Here is a 23019-nt window from a genome sequence, read left to right on the forward strand (position 1 = left end):
ATGCTAAGCTGAATTCCACCGCAGAGCCTTTGCACTTGTACCCTCTGCTTGGAAAATCCTTTTCCTAGATCTTCCCTTATTGAGCTTTTTCTTGGTGCAGGAGTCTCTGAGGAAATGTTAGTGCCCAACCCAGTAGCCCTAACACATCACCCTGTTTATTCTCTTCATATCATTTATCACCTCTCAATTTATCTGTTCATTTGCTCATTTGTTTCTCCCACCCCACAACAAAACACAACCAACTCAGGGACTTTATTCTACAGTTTATCACAGAACCTAGAATAGTGCCTCCTCAGACCACGTGGGCTCAGGAAATGTGATGAATGAACAAACAAATGACTGAGTCCCAGTTTCCCACACCTAAAATGAGATGGTTAGATTATGTAATATTAACAATGGTAAAATACATTGAAGATGTAATGCATATTGGGCACAGCGCTAAGGCCTGTGGATAGTAGTGTAGATGGCTGCCTTTATATTTTTTCAGCCCTAACACGATCTCAAATATTCTCAGAACCTCAAGTATACAAGATGTTTTTGATGCCCAAATTCCTCACTTACCCATTTATTCCTTTGATTTAGCTCAGAACCTTTCAAAACACTTTTTTGTTACAGAAACATTTGTTGAAGTGAAATTTCACCTGGAAGTCTTACATATAAAAACCTGAGGGGGGGGGGAAATGTATGTGTATTAGACCATCAAAAACACCTCCAACAAATTTCAATAGGAATCAAAGACCACCAGCTCTGACCACAAGGTAATTGGGTTAGAAATGTATAACAATAGATGAAGAGACATTTCTCTTTGTATTATCCATTCAGCTAATAATTGAATGGATAATAGAGTATTTTGCTACTTGTCATGATTTAATGGATATAGACAATAAGAATGGAAGCCAGCTAACATGACAAAGAGACCATCAGACAACACACAACTCCTGATCAAAGAACATACCACCCATGAAGGAATCTCACCAAAAAGATCACATAAAATCTGAAAAACCTCAAGACCAAACTATCAATTTATAAGAAATACAGAGGAACCTGTTAATCTACACCACAGGAACACAATCAGCAAATCCAAACAGAAGAACACTAGAAAACTGAATTCCTCAAAAATAAATAAATTATGAGAGAAAAAAGGAGATGGAGCAAAAACCAATTAAAAGAGGCTTAAAGAAACCTACCAAACAATCACAATTCATGGACCTGCTCCGGATCCTGATTCAAGTGTGCAATCTGAAAAACAAAAGATTTCAAAATATATGAGAAAAATTTTAACACTGAGTAGATATTGAGGAATCATCATTTTTACAATGGCATTTTAATTATAGTTTACAAACTGAAATATGAATAGAATGAAAAAGGTTAACAAAAAGAGAAATTAAAAATTCCCACCCATTTGGACATTTAAAAATACTCTAAGCCAAAAAAATTATTACAGTTTTTCAAACTAGGAATGAAAAAGCCACTGAAGCATCATACAGATTTCCAATTCTAATAAATATCAATACATATAATCTACATAAACAGAAAGCTACTGGGAGTTCTCAGCAATTCTTTTTTAAGACAAACAGATCTTTGAAACCAAACAAAAATGAGAAAAACACTATGGATGGTCACCAGCCAGGATTGGTCCCTTTCATGCTGTAACCTCACAGCAGCCATTATTATAGAATTCCAAGCACCTATATAAGTCCCTGGTTGGGCTGATTTCAATGACCTGAAGGATATTTGACTAAAGTTAGCTTGTTTTCTCCTTGGCCTTGTGGGGTTTTGTAGATTTCACATGTTACTTTTTTTCCTCATTTTTCCATTTTCTTTATTTTTTCTCATTTTCCATTTTTCTGATTTTTCTTTTTTACTTTTTTTCTTTATTTTTTCTTTCATTTTTAAAAGTTATTCCTTTTTCTCATTTTTTTACAGTTTATTAATATTTTTGTGTTCATTTTTAGTCTTCCATTGTGTTTTGATTCCTTTATAAAAATCACCTCATTTGGTGGTCTTTGGAAGTGATTTTCTTTAGAGGTGACCTGGACCAAGCCTCTAACCAGCTTCTCCCAAGCTTAAATTCCCAAGCTTGCTTTCAAGCCCAGCCATTAATCTAACATGTTGCAAGGCTTCTCAGTCATCTCTGCTGAGGAGAACCATGTTGGCAACAGCCAGCTTTTCAAGACCATCAGCAAGTGTACCTATGGCCTGACATATCCTGACTAGGAAAAAGCAGCCATAAAGATCACTGGTAAGACTCAACAAAATGCCTTCAGAGACTATCCCGAAAAGTGAAAATCATGAAGGCTTTCAGTTCTTCTCACAATAGTGAGATTATGTGCAGTGATAGAGACTAGGACAAGCGCCTGTCATAGAATATACTAGTGGAGGGGAGTACCTAGTGGCTCATGAAAGTCTGCCAGAAAAAGAGATCAAAGTCAAATTCTGCCAAATAGTGTTTGCTATACAGTAGTAGCACCACAGGTTTGTTGTTCCAAAGAGACTTAAAGACAGAAAACTAGCTCTTGGATGCTGACATTGAACATTAAGATTTCAGACTTTGGTTTCAACAACTAATTCATCTTTGTCAACAAGTTAGATAGCCTTTGGAACAGTCCCCCTTAATGCTTCCCTGGAACTCTCCCAGGGTCCAAAGTATGAAGGACTTGCCATGGCTATGTGGAGCATGGCAATCATTCTCTATACACTGGTCAGTGGACCCCTACCTTTGATGGACAGGACTTCAAGGAGCTGCTGCAGGGAGAAGTGAGCAGAATATACCATATTTCCTTTGACTTGTGCATGAAATGTGAAAACCTGCTCAAGAAATTTCTCATTCTCAATGTCCCAGCAAGAGAAGCACTTTAAAACAAATCATGAGGAATCCATGGATGAATATGGGTCATAAAGATGAGGAGCTAGAGACTTATGTAGAGCCAGGCTCTTAAGTACAAAGACCTCACAGACTGAGCTGATTGTGTCCATGGGTTACTCCATGAGGAAATCCAGGACTCACTGACAGGCCAGAGGTACAAAGAAGTGATAATCAGCTATCTGCTTCTGGGATACCAGAGATCCAAGCTGCAGATTCACAACCTCACTGAAATCCCTGCCTTCATCAGATCTGACCAACAGCATCACTCTCTCCCCATCCTACAAGGGTCTCTGTCAATTCCAAGCACTGAGTTTCAGTGAACCTGTCATGCTTATCTTTGCTATATTCGTCAACAAGGATGGCCATAACAAAATGCCACAGACTGGGTGCCTTAAACAACAGAAGTTTATTTTCTCACTGTTCTGAAGTCTCCAAGTTCACGATCAAGGTGCTATAAGGGCTGGTTTCTAAGTGAGAGGTCTCTTCCTGGCTTCCTCTCTATGTCTGCACATGGCCTTTCCTCTGCACCTGTGCATCCCTAGTGTCTCCTCTTCATATAAGGACATCAGTCATATTAAAATAGGGCCCCAGCCTTATGCCCTAATTTAACTTTTATCACCTCTTTAAGGCCTTATGTCCAAATAACATTGGAGATTGAACTTTGTTACATGCCTTGTGGGGAGAGGGGAGTTACACAATTCAAATCACAACAATCGTTCCTCTAGGAATACTCAGAGGAGCAAGGCAGATTTTGAGAGGACCAGGAGAGAAGGCAGAACACAAGCAGCAAAGCCATCATGCCTACCAGCCCCCTATCCTGCCTAGAGAGGAAGGAGAGCACCCCTCACCCCTCGGCAAACAGCAATCTGTCTACCAGCACAAATGAGAGTAGGAATTCCCCACTTTGGGAAATAGCCAGCCTTGGCCAGACCTCCAAGCAGAAGCGTAAGACAACCTAATGATGCCAGGGCTCCAGGGTTTCCAGTGCTTCTGTTTCCCCTGCAGTCTCCCTGGCCTTTTCTTGCCAATGCCAAGCATCCAGACAACCTGGGTAACTCATTCAGGCCTCTGGGCCTCACCCCATGGTGGGTAACTGTAAAGCACTACAGCCCAGCACAGCCCTCCAGTGTGTCCCTGTGTCCTCCCCTTCATCCCACAGCATCAAAAGTAGTACTGGGACCCCAGATAATACCAATTTCCCCAGGTTGAATCCAAACTAAACTCTATACACATTGGGTGGTTCCAGTAGGCATGGAACCAGCAGATTTTGCCCCAGTGTGCCCCCAGCCTCTCCCTCCTACAACAGATACAGCCAACAGTGGGCCACTGAGGGTTCCTTCAGCAAGTGCTCCTTCAAGTATATGTGGAGGCATCTTTGTTTCTGATTTGCTGGAATGAATCTGAATGAACTTAAAGCAAAAATCAAGTGGAGATGCTCAAACCTGGAAAGGCCAAGCAACACTCACTGCACTTGTGGACTATGACTATCACAAGCTCCATGGAGCCCAAGAAGATGATGCGAGAATTCAGCAAGGTGCTTGACACAAATAGCTGCCAGTACAAACTGAGCAGGAAAATGGTGCTGTGCATGCGTGGCACCCCAGGGCCAAGAAGACTTCCTGCAGTGGAAGGTGGAGGTGTGCAAACTCCCACAGTGGTCTCCCAACAGGGTTCATTTAAATGCATACCCAGTATCTCCATGCCCCACAAAAGCAAAATAACCAAAGCAGTTAAGCTTTAAAAGGCTGCCAGATTTTTAGAGCAGTGAAATTACTCTACATGATACTCTAATAATAGGTACATGTCATTTTACATTTGTCCAGACTCACAGAATGTCCAACATCAAGAGTGAATCCTAATGTAAACTAAGGGTCTTGGGTGATAATGATATAGCAATATAGGTTTATCAGTTGTAACAAATGTACCCCTCTGATGGAAGACGTTAATAGTGGAGGAGGCTGTGCATGAGTAGGAGTAGGGGATATATGGGAAATCTCTGTACTTTCTTCTCAATTTTTCTGTGAACCTAAAATTCCTCTATTAAAAATAGTCTTTAAGAAAAAATATTTAAAAAGGCTTCCAGAACCACCTGGGAGACAAGAGGAGGGGTCAGCTGGCTCCATCTGCTAGCTTGCCACTCAGCCCTACCTCAAAGGCAGAGACTGGACTGGCTTGTTTCCCCTGGGATGTTTCTCCCCTCCCCTATCCTTCTATGTCTTTTCTTCAGGGTTTGTAAGAGAAGGGAAGTGGTTCTGTATAATAAAGACAAAAAACCAAAACTCTTCCTCCTTTCTCCTTCCTTTTCTTTCCTTTCCCTGCAATTCCCCCACTTCTTGTGTTTTTGGCCTACACAGCAAGAATTTGGTTACATACAGGGGGAACTGAGCAAATAATTAAATACATCAAGATCAAAAATAATGAAAACAGGGTTTTCACTGAAACAACAAAGTTACAAATATGGAAAAGGTGGAGACACCTGGATGGTTCAGTTGGTTAAGCGTCTGACCCCAGATCATGACCCCATGGTTCATGGGCTCAAACCCCACATCAGGCTATGCTGACAGCTCAGAGCCTGGAGCCTACTTCAGATACTGTGTGTGTGTCACTCTCTGCCCCTCCCCTACTCACACTCTGTCTCTCCTCTTTCAAAAATAAGTAAATATTAAAAATTTTTAAAAATACAGATATGGAAAAGGGGAAATTAGGAATAAGCCTTATGGTGTTGGACTGGAATTGGAGGTATTACTGTGAATTCAATGGTTTTATATATGTGTATATGTTTTATCTATAGATATATATGTGTGTGTTTATGTCCACTCTGTTCACTAAGACTAGGAGCATAATATACCAATAATACTGAGAACCCCTAGATCTTGGTTTCTGTATATCACCATCCACTTAAGCAAACCAAGTCTCTTTGGAAAAATGACTGATTCCAGGGCTGGGTAGGAAAAACACAAGATAAACCTGCAACATCTTTTTGCTCCAGAAAGCAAGGAAGAACTCAAAGAATGATGCGGACATACCAAAAAGACACAGAAGTATCTATAAAGTAGAGCAATCATTCTAAATGGGAATATGCTAGAATCTTTCTTTTTAAAGAAAGGGATGGATCCCACTAATACCACTTCTACTCACATGGAAAAGGTCTAAGCCAGAATGATAAGATAAAAACAAATGAGTCCTAAGAATTAAAAGAGAATAGAGGCACCTGGGTATCTCAGTCGGTTGAGTGCTTGACTTCAGCTCAGGTCATGATCTCAAGGTTCGTGGGTTTGAGCCCCACATCAAGCTCTGTGCTGACTGTTTGCTCAGAGCCTGGAACCTGTTTTAGATTCTGTGTCTCCTTCTCTCTTTGCCCCTGTTTTTCTGGTGTTCTGTCTCACTCTGTCTCTCAAAAATAAATAACTGTAAAAAATAAATAATAAATGTAGAAAATATTTTTGAAAAATTGGAAAAGAATATAAATCCATAGTTTAAATTTTATTATTATTATATTATTTAAAACAAAACTCAAGGGACACCTGGATGGCTCAGTTGGTTAAGCAACCAACTTTGGCTCAGGTCATGAGTTAGATTTGTGAGAGCTACATGTCAGGTTCTATGCTGACAGCTCAGAGCCTGGAGCCTGCTTTGGATTCTGTGTCTCCCTCTCTCTCTGCCCCTCCCCTGTTCGCACTCTGTCTTTCTCTTTCTCTCAAACATAAACATTAAAAAAATTTTTTAATAAAAAAATAAATAAAACTCAAAATACTACTTTTAGATAAATTATTAAAATAAAGTTTAGAGATGCCTGGGTGGTTCAGTCAGTTAAGTGTCCAACTTCAGCTCAGGTCAAGTTCTCACAGTTTGTGAGTTCAAGCCCTACATTGGGCTTTGTGCTGACAGTGCAGAGCTTGTTAGGTATTCTCTCTCTCTCTCTCAGTCTTTATGCCCCTTCCCCACTTGTGCTTGCATGCCCTCTCTCTCAAAATAAACTTTTTATATATAACATTTAAAAAGATAAAAGTTTAGCAAGTAAGCTGGCTACAGAATTTTTTTACGGTGGAAAAATTTAGATTTTGCTAGCTGGAATGTTTAGATCTTAATTTTGTTGGCAATATACAAAGCATCATAGTCAGGATCCAGTCAAATTATTCCTTCTAACTAAGCCCGATGAGGGTGTTGACCTTAGCCATGTCATGTCACAGGGCTTCTTCATAGTCATGCTGATTTGGTGCTCATTGGCCTTGACATCCACAAGGAACACAAGTGTGTCGTTATATTCTATCTTCTTCATGACTAACTTGGTGGGCAGTGAGAACTTCATGACATAGTAGTCAAGCTTGTTTCTCCTAGGGCTACCTTCTGAGCTGCTCCTGGAAGGTGGATGATATGTACATACTTTTTCTGTGGCTGTGGATATCTTTCAGCACTGCCTCTTGGCCTTAAAAACCTTTGCTCAGCAACCAACAATTAGAAAACTTAGTTTAAAAAAAAAATCCATTTTCAGTGGTATCTGGCTCTCTCAGCTGGTAAAACATGAGACTCTCAATCTCAGCATTGTAAGTTCAAGTCTCATGCTGAATAGGGAGATTACTTAAAAACAAAATCTTTAAAAATAAATAACCATTTCCATAATTCAGAGAACATCAAGCAAGAAAACCAACTAAAGGTGTAAGAACAGCAGTGGAAATCATAAGAAAACCAACTAAAGGTGTAAGAACAGCAGTGGAAATCATAAGACTTTGTTAAAATATTAAGACCAAAATAAAAGAAATATCTAAGATGGCTATGAGTAGAAAGACAATAAGGTGGAGATATCCATTCTCTCCAAATTTATAGATTTCAACATAAGATCTCAACAAGGTTTTACATGGAACTTGATAAATCAATTCTAAAATGTATATGGAAGAGTAAAGCCTAGGATATCCAAAGAAGAGCAGAGCAGGGGTCTGGCCCTACAAACTATCAAAAATATTATGAAACTGCAATAATTAAGACAGCTATATTTGTGCAAGGTCAGATAAATGAATAAGCAGAGTGGAATGGAATGCAATGCAATGGAATAGAATGGACTATATTATGGTAGGATAGAATAGGATAAGATAGAATAGGAGTTGACAGTACAACAGAGAGCTCAGAAATAATCCCACACATTTATGTAATGTTTTGATAGATGACAGAAGTGGCACATCAGTAGGGAAAGAAGTAACTTTTCAATAAATATAGCTGTCAACAAAAATGCAATCTATATAGAAAAAAATGGATCCCTGTCTAATTCTATCTCCAAAAATCAACTTCAGATATGTAAAAACATAAGGGTAAAAAACAAAACTTGTATTTTTAAATAGAAAACATTAAATGGATTTTTTTTTACTTTGAGCGAGAAAATGATTTCTAAACAATATAAAAAGCATTGACTGTGAAAAACAAAATTAAGAACTTGTTTATCATCAAAACACACCTTAAGGAAAGTCAAATAAGACATTAGCTAGATGTCTTACAATTTAACTCATTTCTGATGCAGAGTTAGCCTGATCCCACAATATAAGGGCTATTATGAATTATAAAGAATATTAAGGATGCAAATGAACAGCCACATAAAGACTATAGGTGATGAAAGGAGAGATAAAGGTGAGGTTTGGAAAGAGCTAAACACAGTACTTTCTGTTCCCAAGGAGTTTGGGATAAACCACCCCCCCCCAGCACTCTCTTGTTCACCAACCTGGAAGCTTCCTGAACCCCGGTTTTATGGAAACTTCATTAGTAGGCATGACGGAGGAAATCAGTGGTCTTTGGTAATGGAACTCAGTCCCCAGGGGTGGGACTGAATGTTGGAACCCTCTAATCAAAAGGTTGATTCCCATGGCAACTAACATCCTTAAGGGAGGTCCAAAAGTCACCTCATTAACATAAACTTGGGTGTGGTTGAAAGAGGCTTGTTATGAATAACAAAACACACCTTTATTGTTCACCCTACTTAAGAAATTGCAAGGATCTTAAGAGCTCTTGTAGGGAATTGAGGACCACCAAATACACAATTATTATAAACCACAACATCACAAGACCCCGGAGAGCTCCTTCGCCCATTCCACCTGTGAAGACAGAGCAAAAACACAGGCGTCTATTAACCAGGTTCTCATCAGATACTGAACCTGTTAGCTTCTTAATCTTAGACCTCCCAGCCTTTAAGACTGTGAGAAATACCCATTTCTTATAAGCTACCCAATCACTGGTGTTTTGTTATAGCAACCCAAAGATAGGGTGGCTTCATTCACATGCCAGGCAGAACAGATGGTATAGGGGCCTCCCCTGGGCCCCTTGTCTTTACTTCCTCTGTTTTCTCATCTTCCAGCAGGCTGTTCTGGGCTTCCTCACGCAGTGACAAAAGGGATCCAGTAGCAAGATATGGCAAGCCTAATGTTTTTGTTTGTCAAGCGTCTGGCTGCATCATATTTCTTAATGCGCCTTTGACCAAAGCAGGTCACATGGCCAAACCCAAATTTAAGAGGTAGAGAAAAAGACTCTATCTCTTGATGGAAGGACCAGAAAATCACATGGCAAAGAGGAGTGCAATCTGAGATGGGAAGAATTTGCAGCCATTTTAAAATCTACCGAACTGTAAACATTTAAACAACAAGGATGCGAATTCATATTCTGAGTAGTCAGTGACCTAAATTACTAACCTCTCAACCTAGCCCTCTGTGGTTTGATTCCTCAAGGAAATCTTTTCCACCAAGTTTATAGAACAGTCCACATTTTTGCTTTCCACAGAGCTCTCCTGTGCAGATCTCTTGTCCAAATGGGTTGAATGAAATATTTCTATAAAAATACTATATATATCAATGATTCCCCCCCTCCCCTACCCAAACCCCACCCAGAGAGACTTACCAGACACAGTGTGGGGGCATATCATTTGAAAACACTCGAATAAATGACACAATTTTATAGTTAGAAAATAAAATATGCACAGCTATTTTTATAATACAAATTACAGAATGCGTCACATTCCTAAAATGGAAGCATGGATTTTAAGATTTGAGAAATGCCAACCAGATACTAGAGAGATCCCAGTTTACAGGTATTGCCTGAGCTAAGTAGAAGCCATTTCTCTTCAAAAGAGATCCTGTGGTCATAGGGTCCAGTTAAAAAGCGAGCATCCCTGGAAAAGTCACAGGAATATTTTTCTCCTGGCTGAATCCACCCCTGGCTAGTTGGCACTTGGCAACCTGACAAGTGTTTTACATTCAAAAGGTCAGGCGCTCAGTGAATCTGCCCAGAGACTCTGGTACCACTCACGCCTGGATGCCCAGGCCCAGTGTCCGTCCCCTGCCTCTGCCATTCTGACAGCTTTGGAGGGAGGGACCCAGGTCCTTGGTTTGGGCTGTCAGCACAGTGACGGCAGCCCTTTTACTGAAGGTCAAGCTCTAATTCTCACTCCAGGGAGCTTTCCTTTTCTTTCTCTCTTTCAGCTTGTCTATCTTCATAATTGTTGGTATTTCTCTACTACTTTACAGTCTTCAAAACATTTTCCCTTTCACACTCTCATTTGATCCTCTCCACTAGGAAGGGGTATCAGAGCAAGCAGTTTCCCCTTTGTAAAAACATACTGAGACCCAGAGAGGCCAGGCAATTGAGGATTGGGAGAAAGTAGAAAGTGGTGAGGAAGAACAAAGACTCTAGAGTTAGAAACCAGCCAGTTACCAACCAAGTAGCCCTGGACAAACTACATAAGCTCTCTCTGACTCAGTGTTTTTCCTATTTCATAAGGTTTTTGCAAGAATGAAGCATCCTAAGTAAAATGCCTGGCATATGACAAGAGCACCATAAGCCATCAGTATATTTCTATTATTTGTATTGCTTCTGTGGTTATCACATAAAGAGCGAATGGCAAAGAAAGAACTAGAACACATATCCATGGGCCTGAAAGCCATACTAGCTGTCTCCATCTTTCAATAAAGAGAGTGGAGATTCTGTTCTGCTTTCCCAAATGAGAAGTAAGCTATCCCATGATGGAGTACTCTAGTGGCCTCCTTTAAATCCATCTTTTTATTTACTTTTTAAATAATTTTTTAATGCTTATTTATTTTTGAGAGAGAGAGAGAGAGATCATGAGCAGGGGAGGGGCAGAGAGAGAAAGGGGGACAACACATAATCTTAATCAGCTCCAGGCTCTGAGCTGTCAGCACAGAGCCTGATGTGAGGCTCTAACCCATGAGCCGCAAGATCATGATCCATCTTTAAAAAATGTTTTTGGGGCGCCTGGGTGGTTCAGTCAGGTAAGCATCCAACTTCGGCTCAGGTTATGATCTCACTCACAGTTTACAAATTCAAGTCATGCATCAGGCTCTGTGCTGACACTTCAGAGCCTGGAGCCTGCTTTAGATTCTGTGTCTACCTCTCTCTGCCTCTCTCCTGCTCACAATCTCTCTCTCTCTCTCTCTCTCTCTCTCTCTCTCTCTCTCTCTCAAAAATAAATGAACATTAAAAAAATTACAAAGAAAATGTTTTTTTGCAGCTTGCTAAGACATCAGAAAAGAACCCCAGCTCTACTGATAATCAAAGTTCTTGCTTCTAGCCAGAAGTTTAAAATTCTTCCCAACAAAACTTTCATCAGATTTGCTCAAAAATCACTAAATTTTAATTGTTTTAGTTCTTTTTCCTCCTTCATATCAGGGTTATTATTAATAAATATGTTGGTGAGCAGGAAAAAGATATAAAATTGGCAAGAGGAAGAAGGTAAAAAAATAAAAGAGTCACATTACCTAGTAATTGGGCTGCCATTCCCTGAATTACCCACAATTTGACTTTGCCCACCATAAAGAAAATTAGAAATGTGTAGTTACAGGATGCAAAACCAAACAAGTGAAAGCTTAGAAACAGAAAAGAATTAAATTTCAAGTGTAATAGTGATGACATTTAAAAATCAAATGGGAAAGAAAATGAAGAGAGTCTGAATCCCCAGGAAATACATTAAACCATGGCTGTGAAAGACAAAGAGAATGGAAAGAGAGAGAAAAATAGCATAGAAATCTACCTTCATTGCACTGTGTCCAACCAAAGTACAGGATAATGAATCTCCCACTACCATTAAATTAAACACAAATTGCTTTTGTTTCTAATTAACATCTGCCTGGCCAAATGTGGTGTATGAAAGTCTCCTTTTTAATGCTTTTCCCATGCCACAAAAATATTACTACCAGAATGAAAGCTTATGGATATTATTCAATAGCTTCCTCTAAAAGGACAGGCCAAACCTTGTAGAAGGTATATGTGAGAGTCATTTGAATTCCAAATGCACTTATAAGGACCGGCTCTATTACAGTGCATAGCAAATGAATACATAATGAGGAGATATTCCAGACCAATTGTTCCAAATTATGCTTTAGATTATCTTCCTTTCTCTTTTGAAAATATGTCTTATTATTTTTTGCATAAGAAATTCTTGACTTTTCTGGCATCAAATCTCACCTCCAATTTCTATAATTGCTCATTCTTATGCCTTTACACACCAGCCTGACCTCATTGGACTTAGATTATCATTTCTCATAAACTCCTACCATCCTTCAAAGCCCAGTTAAAACTTCCCGACCCCCCACCCCATGAGAAACCCTTCACCAACACACATAGAGAGATGAATCCCTCCTCAGTGCTCCCACCACCTATGTCCATGCTTCCATTATTCTCCAGGAAGCCTTCAGCAAGAATCTTCTCTTTCAATATCTGAACTCGCCAGGTAAGGGGCGAAGCCACAGTGCCCATATAAATGGATTGTATTAATAATTGAGTAGCGGAGGGGCACCTGGCTGGTTCAGCCAGAAGAGCATGCAACTCCTAATCTCAGGGTTGTGAGTTCACAACTGAGATTAGAGATTATTTAAAAATAAAACCTTTTTAGAAATTGAGTAACAGAGATCTATAGGAGCTAGCTTAAATTTAAAAGGATGAGGAGGTGGGGCACAAGTGATAACTATACATGGAAAGCACACAAAATCCAAGCTAAGACCCAGGAAGACAGATAAAAGAAATGGAAAGCCATCTGGAATCCAAAGTCACACTCTCCCTATTGCATCACCGATTCACCCTTGCATCTGCATATACTACAGACTGACTTTTCTGTTATCAGATTACACAGCGAAAGGGGAGAATGGTGGTAGAGGGACTCGGTTCCACCAAGGAGTCCAGTCATGCAAAAGAATCCCATGTTGTCTCCTCTTTGGTGTCAGTTCCAAATTCCAGGGAAGGAATCAGAATGCCCAGTTTGAGTCTGATATACACAGAGGTTCAATTTACTAACTTCAGTTGGTCAGAGCTATACGATTTAAACGCAATTACTAAGGACGTTGGAAAGGGGGCAAAAGAGAAGAAAGAATCAATGTGAGCTACACAGACAGCCCAAAAGGTGACTTCTACACAGGTGTTTTGTTGAATAGAAAGGAGGGAGGGAAAGGAGGAAGGAAAGAAGGGAGAAGAGGAGGGAGGGACAAATCCAAATAGATTTGGAAGGCTTTCCCATATTGATAAGAGTCAAACCAGAAGGTTAGGAATTTAGTGTCTTACTGGAGATATTCATGAAATTCAATGACAGTGACATGCTCAATGTCCATATCCATGTAATGAGTATCCACAAGTAAGTAGCCCCTGATAGGGACTCTTACCTTTGACAACATATATGCCAATCAAAAGCAGGGATCTACTTAGGAAAATAACAAGTTGGCAAAGAGTCCACTAAAAAGCCCAAAACAAAAAAGCTATATGTCTGTCAATGGCATCTGCTCCAAACAACACAGGAGTCTATGGTCTTCACATCTAATGCATTAAATACTATGCATTAAATACTAGTGGAAGGCAAAAAAGAAACCCATACTTACACTGATGTATAAGTGTGTGCTTGCATCAGACAATTAGCTGCCTTTTGGCCATTAGATTGCCAATAAGATTAAAGCCTTGGTATGACCAAGATTCCCCAAAATGTGGTCAACATCAGAATCTCAAACAAGAAATCTGCAAATTTAACCAGCTCCCAAGAACCTTCTTGTGCACAGCATCACTATGTAGTAGTGGGGTAGGCAGCCTCTAAAATACTCAGCCTCAGTAATACCCAAGCTACACCATTTCATAGCTGCCCCCCCCCTCCAACATTGTACCAGGTTTGGTTCATATGACCAATAGCATATAGCAGAAGTGACAGTATATCACTTCCAAGATTAGGTTATAAAAAATTGCATTTCAGACTTGATTTCTCTCTCTGTCTCTCTCTCTCTCTCTCTCTCTCTCTCTCTCTCTCTCTCTTTCTCTCTCCATATCCTTTCTCTCCCTTTATTTCTCCCTCTTCTTTTCCCTTTCCCTCTCCCTCTCTTTATCTTTTCTTAAACTACTCTTACTGGGGAAAACGAGCAGCCCTATGGGGAGAATCATGTGGTGAGAAACTGAAGCCTCCTGCCAACAGCTGCATGAATGAGCTTAGAAGGGGATACTCCAGCTCCTCCAGAAACTGCAGCACCAGCTGACGGTTTGACTGCAACATCATAAGAGACTCTGAAATCTGAACCACATAGCTCAGTCATTCCCAAATCCTGAGCCTCAGAAACCATGTGAGATAATAATGTCCATTGTTTCAAGCTGCTATATTTTGGGGTAATTTGTTACACAGCAATAGATTATTAATACAGATATCCAGTCTCCCCACTGTGTGCCCTTCCTACTCCTGATTACTGCTCCTCATCCATGAAGAGATGAAGTTTTTCCTCCACTTATAGCTGAGCTGGCCCTGTGACTGATTTGAGCAATAGAAGGCTGAAAGAATGACATTCTAGAATTTCCTAGCAGCTTCCACTTACCACCACTTGGAACTCAGATACATGCAATGAGCAACCAAAGCCACATGGAAAGGATGTGTAGAGGAGAACCAAGGTGCTCCGTTTGGCATTTCCAGTTGAGCTTCCAGCCAACAGCCAGCGCTGACTCTGCACCATATCTTGGACATCCCACCCAGCTGAGTCCTCCAGATGACTGTAGACTCCCCCAATGCCATGTGAAACAAAATTGTCCAGTCAACTGAAAGAATTGTGAAAAATAATAAATCATTCTTGTTATTTTAAGTTACTAATTTTAGGGACAGCTTTTATGCAGCAGTAGATAACCAGAACACATTGTCTTAGGCCATTAAATTTTTTCTTTAATGACTGAGCATCAGTCCATAAGTGAGATATAGATATCTGTCCAAAGAATCTATTTAGGCAAAGAATTCAGGCCATGTAAGATAGTCCTGCACCTTGTATCTCCTTCACATCCCTCATGATGTGGGTACTCACCAGAAGCTGACTTAGGCGTTTTACACTGGCTCTCCCAATTTCATTCCAGCTTCAAGTAACTACCAGAATAACTACCATTTCCTGAGCTCTGTTAGGCCCCAGTACTTTCCTTCCTACTTTACTTCTCTTAATTTATTAAATTATTATGGCAACTCTAAGACCTAGGTCCTGTTGTTAGCTCCATTCTCTGTATGGAGAAACTGGGGCCTCAAGAGGTAAAGAGCTTGCCCAAGCTCACACAGAGATAATACACAGTGAACCAGCAGTGAGACCTGGACAGTCCACCTCCATGTCCACACTCCTCACCACTATCCCATAGCACCATCAATTCTTGAGGTGAGGTAGATGCTGTTATTACCTCTATTTTAGGGATGAGGCTTGAGGGCAGTGAGTCCCCAGCACAAAGTTCACACAGTTAATAAAGGGAAGAGCTAGAAGGAAAACTTCCTCTAACACCTGCGTTCTTAAACATAACCCGATTCTGCACTCCTACATTTAGAGATTGTGCGAATTATAACAAGGTCTGTTCCAGTCACATAATCTTAATTCTTAGAGACTCTACCTTATCAGGTGTTTTAAGAACAAGGGTTAATGAATCACATATCTGTGGAGTAAACTTGGTAGCTCCTTAAGCCTCCCTACCTTCCTTTTGGAGGACATTCTCAGAACTTAGAAACATTCCCTTGAGTTCTTTAAATACTCTGCAAACAACTGGCTCATTTTCAGGAACTCAGAAGAAACTCACCATATTTAGAAGTTCTGAGAGAAAAAAAAGAGCAAACTCACATGTCTGCAAAGAAGTATTCTCCCTGTTACTCCTCTCATCCTGAAAACACTTTTGCTCTCTCTTCATTTTAAATATGAACATTCTGAAATCCCTTTTGCCTGTTCTTGTTGTAACTGTGAACATTACCTCCATCCAGGAAATTTTCCACATCTATACCCTATGAATAGTGAGGAAATTTTTGAAAAAAACAAAATTTCCCCTACAATATTTCATCTGAGTTTCATAAGCCTCTTTTAATAGCTAAAAGTATTTTAACATGTGTATCCTGCTGATTTCATGAGAATTTACTGCAGAATGATAATCTGCTGGGATATTTCTGTGTCCATTTCTTCTTTGTCTATCAGGAAGGAATGAGTAATATTTACTCCTCCCCAAAGGGCCTTTGTCCCAAGACCAAAAAGGAAAGCTGCTTGAGCAGAGTGGAAGGGGGAGGACCCTGATTACAACCCCAAATCAGACTTGTAAGTCCTGAAGGCGAGGCGTGTTCAGGATCAGGAGAGATGGAGTCTTTCTAACAGAACTGTAAATACTCAGCTGGCTGCCCAGAGGAGATTTAGGCAAAACGTTCTAAGAGCAAGTACTTTGTAACTAACTAGGTTGATCCAGACTGGCGAGCATGTGGTTGGTCACTTGATCCTTCGATGCTCTGAGGGTAATCTGAGGTAAGATTCCTCAGGCCTGTGGATGGAGGGTAAAGAAGAGTTGACCCTCCCCATACCTAAGGTCTGTGAGGTACAGGATTGACATGGCCTCAGGGACCTCAGCAGCAACCCCTCCCTCCGTCTTTGGGTGATACTTTAATAGAGGTCAATGCACAGTGTCCTGGGGAGCTCCATTAGATTTTAAAAGGTCTTGTATACATGGTTTATCACTGCCATCTATATGAAGTTGAGGCTTCCTATTGCAAATAAAAGCTATTCAAGCTATATTTAATCAAAAATAAGAAATTTTTATAGAATAACACTATGTTGCTTTCTTCTCTATCAGTCAGAATTCAATCAGATAACAGAACAACCATCAATATTATAGAATGGGAAATATATTAGTATAGAAATGATATTTGCTCAATTGTGGGAGTTGCTAGGGAAGAAAAGGTCTGAAAAGGGCAACTAGAGGATCAGGAAGGTCACTGCCTTCCCTGAAGCCTAACCTGGGGGGACAAGCTGGAACAGTGGAGAAGCAATGAGGGTGCTGTAAAGCATATGCCTACTAATGTGTATGTTGACATTGCCTGTTATATCTCTTCTCCTCTTGTAAGGGTCCCAATTGTACTAATCCAAAAAAATAGAAATATACCTCAAAATTCTACCCTCTGGAGGAGTTATAATGCTATGGTTTACATTGGAGTGAAAAGGATCCTCATTCAAATTTCTCGTTTTCATGCCTATATTTAAGAAGTGACCATGCTAGTTTACTTCTCTGCAGGAGTCTTTGTCTCACTCAGGGTAAGTGTTCAAACCTCAACTTAATTGATTGTGACCTTTTTGATTTCATAAAACTCTCAGAACAGTGAATGGGTGAGTGATGGTTTTGAAACATGTTTGCAAGTTCTCCCACAAAACGTGTAATGGAATTCAACCTCCCCTTGATTATGGGTTGACCACAGTAACCTTTTCAAAGGGACACAATGTAGCAGAAGTGATGCCATGAGACTTGAGAGGTAAGATAATAAAAAGAAATACAGGGGTGCCTGTGTGGCTCAGTCAGTTAAGCGTCTGACTTTGGCTCAGGTCATGATCTCACAGTTTGTGGGCTCAAGTCCCACATCAGGCTCTGTGCTGACAGTGCAGAGCCTGGAGACTGCTTCAGATTCTGTGTCTCGCCCTCTTTCTGCCCCTCCCCTGCTCACACTCTGTCTCTCTCTGTCTCAAAAATAAATAAATATTTAAAAAAAAAACTTTTTAAAAAGGTAATACAACTTCTACTTGGCTTTTTCTCTCCCCTTAGAACACGTACCCTCGGGTCCCTGTACCATTGTGTATGATTTCCCATTACTGTGAAGCCACCATGCTAGAAAGATTACATAGACCTTGCAAAGCTTGAAAGAGATGTTGGAGGAACCCTGGTTTATCCAACCCCTAGCTGTTCGAGATTCCTAGCCTATGCAGGGAGCAGCTTTCAGATGATTCCCTCTCCAGCTGCCAAGCAGCTCCAGCCCACACCAAGGAGAGCAGAAATGAGCTTTCTTCACCATGCCCTGTTCAAAATGCACATGTGTGAGGAAAATAAATGTTGTTGAGAGGTAAGTCATGACTTTTGGGGTGGTTTGTTATTTGGCCATTTTCATTGAAAGAGGACACAAAGCAATTTTCAAAGTAAGCTACCACGTTCTCACTTAGAATAGCATCAAATAGAGCTGCCAAAGATAAAACTGCTTATATCCCAATATATCACTATGGAAGTTCATTCATCTGAGTCCCTAATCTCTCCATCCAACAAATGTGTATGATCTGTCTGTGTGCTAAGGATTCCACGGCAAAGACAGAAATGGTCTTTGCTTTGATGGAGTTTTCAGACTAATATGGATTAAAGAGACATTGAAGGAGTAATTTATGAGTGTCATAAAAGGGGAAATCCAGGAATCTCCGTCAGATAAGTCACATGTCTTTTCTGGAAACTTCTTAAAGATATGTCTCCATTAATTAGGAAGAGTCCTTTAGACACTGGCAATGTTCCAGACATACAGAGCAAAAGAAATCAATGTACAAGTTCAGCAAATGCAGGCCACCTGTGTTATAGAGGTTTATGATGGCTGCTTTTGACTATGTCAGGCAGTCAGCTGTCCTTTCTCTAAATCAAATATACATAAGCAAGATGCTAATTGCATGCTCTTTTCTGAGCCTACTTTGAAATTATTTACAATGATGAAACTCTAAGATCATCTTGTCTAAGAAACACTGCTATGCAGAGTGGCCATAGTTTGGTTGCAAATCGAAATCACGCACCAGACCTATATTAGAAGCTAAAAGCTTTCTCATCAGGCTGCTGATAATGAAGTTTGCTAACCATTCTAGTGCATAAAGTAGAATTATGAAAACTGATGCAGTCTAATTATCAAAGGGTCGGAGTTTTTGCACTCTTCTCCAAATGTAGCCATTGAAGCGGCTTGGAAATTCGTTGTCCAGAATTTAAATTGCTTATTGCCAAGGCTCACTGACTGTTCCAGGAATGAGCAAAAGTACTTAAAATCTCCGGACTGTTTGATTACAGGTACCTATCCGCCATTTGCTCGGTCATGTACAACTGTGCAATTAAAACAAATGGTGGCACATAAAAGGCTGACTGAGGTAGATTTGGCCTATGGGCAGAGTGCCAGTCTGTTAGAAGGAAATACCAAGCATAGTGGGGAAACAACGAATGGAAGAGACACAGGTCCCCATGCAACATACTCTCTTGGGGCTTACAGTCTAGTCAGGGAGAGTGACAAGCAAATGGCATCAATAAGACAGTGTCTAAGAGCTGTGTTGCAAAGGAGCAGTTAGCATCGTGAGGAATGAGAGAAAGCTAACTGAGGAAGCAATCTCTAAGCTGAAGGTTGTGTAGGGGTCAGCCAGGTGAAGGTATGGAGGAAAGGAAAAGAAGAAAGCATGGTTCAGGCTGAGTCAGGTACTAGCTATGACACTGGAAAGACTCAGAATGTTAGAGAAACTAAAAAAAAAAAAAAAAAAATCAGAATGGTTGGAAGATTAGGAAGCAAAGTGGTGAGAGATGAGGCTGCCCAGGTAGGGAAAGGGGCCAGCTGGGTTATGAAGGGCCTTGTAAGCCATTTTAAAGAGGTTCAACTTACTGTGCCTTAGATTTCATTTCTAACACGAAAAAGATAAGGTGGGCTGGCATCTCATAATTGTTCTTTAAAAAGAGATTCACTTTTATGAGGATCTCTAAAGATCAAGTAAATGGAAGAATCCATTCTTCTCTGGTCTTAAGTCAAGACTGCAGAAAACATGGAGTTCCCAATCTCATGCTCACATTTCTGTCTTCCCAAGACTGGTAGGTATTTACTCCTTTACCTACTCAGCCCTGACCTCTCTCTGCCCAGCAGATTAGAGAGGGAGGCTACAGAATGAAGTCTGAAAGATTGGAAAATATAATTTTCCATTCTTAAGAAAGAATCATGCAGCACAAAGAATAAAGATTACTGTTTCAGACAAGCGCAAGACTTAGTGAATATTGAGCGTTTAGAATTGTCAAAGATTTTATTTTCAGTATGAGGAAGACTCCTGCATAGAACATTTAAACCTTTTCTCTGGGTCCCAGAAAAATCATGTGTCTTACAGTTTAGTACACAGCACATGTGAATATACTACTAGCACTTGGTAATCAACCATTTTTCCTGTAGGCAAAGTGATTACACACTTCTAAATTTACTAGGTTATGGAATGACCACCTCTCCTGAATGCTGTCCTGTTGGCAGAAAGGGCCTAAGCCAAGGGTAAGATGCCTCCTAGGTTGAGTGCTAGACATCTAGTGTACCTAGCATGCCACTAGGGGGTAAGAAAATAAGAGATGAATTTGATACAAGTTACAGTCCATTGGAAGTCCAGACATGAGCCTGATGACATGGGGCAGGCAGGTCTCCTAGAGCAAACCAAAGTCTGTGTTCTGCAAAAACTTTACACTCTTCTGTTTCTTGAACCAGCCAGAGTAAACTCACAATAAAGAAACCCCTTAACACTGAGCATTAAGACAAGTGCATTAGTTCTGTATTGCTGCTATAATAAATTACAATATTAGCCATAACTTAGTGGTTTAAAACAACACAAAGATCAGAAGTCCAAAGTGAGTCTTATGGGCTGAAGCCAAGGTGTGAAGAAAGCTGTGTTCCTTCTGGAGGCTTTAGGAGAAGATCCATTCCTCTCCTTTTCCTCTTTCTAGAGATGCTCACATTCCTTGCTCATAGCCCCCTTCCCATCACTCTGTCCTGTTGGCTCATCTCCTTTTCTGACTCTGCTGCCTCCCTCTTTCCCTTATAAGAATCTTTCTAACTACACCAGGCACACCCAGATATTCCAGGATAACCTCCCCATTTCAAGATCATTATCCTACATCTATAATATTTTTCTTCTTCTTTTTGTTTTTAACCTCAATATAAATATAAAAGTGTGGGAGGAAGATCCTTAACTTAATCACATCTCAAAATCTCTCCTGTCATGTAAAGCAACATAGTCACAAGCTCCAGGGATTAGGACATGGACATCTTTAGAGGGCCATTATTCTGCCTACCACATCAAGAGAGAACAATCTGTAAGATCTGAAAGGGTGAGATCCTATCTGGTGTGTTCAACATCATCTCCAGCACAGTACTGGGCTGTTCATCAGTAATCAGTATATACCTGTTGAGCAACTGAATAAATGAATAAGAAAAAAGAAAGGATGTGTTACTTCCTGCATTAACTCCTCGTATGAATAAGGAATAGACAGTTCCAAAATCTATAACTTGCATCTCTTAAAAATTTTAAGGACTGAATGGGTACTTAGTGTCAGTTGGGGAAGATGAAACAGTTTTGGAGATGGATGGTGGTGACGGTTGTACAAGATGAATGTATTTAATGCCACTGGACTATATACTTTAAAATGGCTAAAATGGCCAATATTGTGTTATGTATATTTTACCACAATAAAAGAAAATGAAAAAATCAAGAAAAATATATACAATGGGCCTTAAGAAAACAGTAACTGACTTGGATATCTTTCTTATAATAATTTCCTAGAGAGAAAGGTATGAAATATCCTCGATCCTTGGGCCAAATCTCCTTCTCATCATTTTGTTTTCCTCCTAAAGCATTAGAATTTGTGACAGGTCATGTTCGTTATGCCAAAATGTTTTCCATTTGCTTTTTGACTTACACTAATGTAGGAGAGATCAGTCAAGCAAGCACATTTTTATTTGAACCTTTGGTTAGTTTATTTTCCTAAGTATCTTCATTTGTATACATCACAGTTTTAAACTCATACACATACACACACTTTCTCTCTCTGACACACAAACACAGTTACACACACATGCACGCACTCATAACAGATCTGCATAAGAAGTCAGGGTGTTGCTCCGACCCAACAAACCTGTGAAGTGAATTTTTCACTGATTTATCAGTTCATTTGCGCAAACTGCAGACACAGCCTCAGAAACACTATTCTCAGAATAGATGGTCAACTTTTATCCCAGAGCAACAACTAGGAACCAATTAGAGCCATTCTCTTCAATGGGGCTTATTATTGGTGCTAATCTGTGAATAGAAGAGTCCAATTGTGAGGAAGGTTAGCAACCCCAAATAACAAGCCCATAAGGTTTATTAGGCTTCTGCCAACACCTTTAGGCTGCCTTAATTGTTTCTTCAGGGCTGGTTTCACACAGAGAATGGAGTCATTTCCAGTGCTCCATCCTAGTTCTCTCAGCTTCAGGTGTAAAAGGCAGGGAAAACCCAGAAAACTTGGGTCTCTCTACTGAACCCATCAAAGAGGTATTTTAAGGAATGTACACCATGTTGCACATCTAAAATCAGTGGAATAGAGCATGGAGCCCAAATCTGTCTTACTTGAAGTCTATTACATTTCTACCACATCACACACTGAACCACTCCTGAAGAGTCAGTCCTCAGAAAAAGATCAAACCAATGTGTGCCTTCAACAACTATTCTTCAGTTCTTCCTATATCCTGTCCCCCTTTCAGTAGTCCTTTCTCTCATTCTCTTACAAGAGTCCAGTCCCCTGCATACACACCCATTAAGGAATAAAGCATTCGGTGAAACAAACTTTCAAGCCAACTACAGCTAAAACTAACTGGGTGCTTTACTCTGGGCCTGAACCTGTGTTAAATGTCTCACATGTGTTATGAGAAATATTTTGTAAAATCTTATTCTTAGATATGATTGGTGATGCTGAGGTCTGAGAAGTCATCAGCAAAACCAAAGCCTGAATTCATGACACCAGACCAAGTTCCAGGCCTTTCTGTTCTTCCACATTGCCCTTGGAGCCAAAACTTACAACTCCATCTTCTCTGCTACAGTGAATGTCAGTGAGTGGAGTACAATATTGACTTTGTCATAAAACAAAGCAGGCAAGGGAGAGAA

At 40.1% G+C, this 23019-nt stretch overlaps 1 long non-coding RNA gene and 1 pseudogene across 1 annotated transcript; both read left to right on the forward strand.

The window, feature by feature from the left end:
* The first annotated feature begins 2094 nt into the window (after positions 1 to 2094).
* On the forward strand, positions 2095 to 4408 carry LOC115293504 (annotated as a pseudogene).
* An 8754-nt stretch (positions 4409 to 13162) lies between these two features.
* LOC115293250 lies at positions 13163 to 14953 on the forward strand. The gene is made up of 2 exons (XR_003909444.1): positions 13163 to 13250; positions 14249 to 14953. It is a non-coding gene; the product is annotated as an uncharacterized LOC115293250 (long non-coding RNA).
* The last annotated feature ends 8066 nt before the right edge of the window (positions 14954 to 23019 follow it).

The sequence above is a fragment of the Suricata suricatta genome, chromosome 6 (genome assembly GCF_006229205.1).
Source record: "Suricata suricatta isolate VVHF042 chromosome 6, meerkat_22Aug2017_6uvM2_HiC, whole genome shotgun sequence".
Lineage (NCBI taxonomy): Eukaryota > Metazoa > Chordata > Mammalia > Carnivora > Herpestidae > Suricata > Suricata suricatta.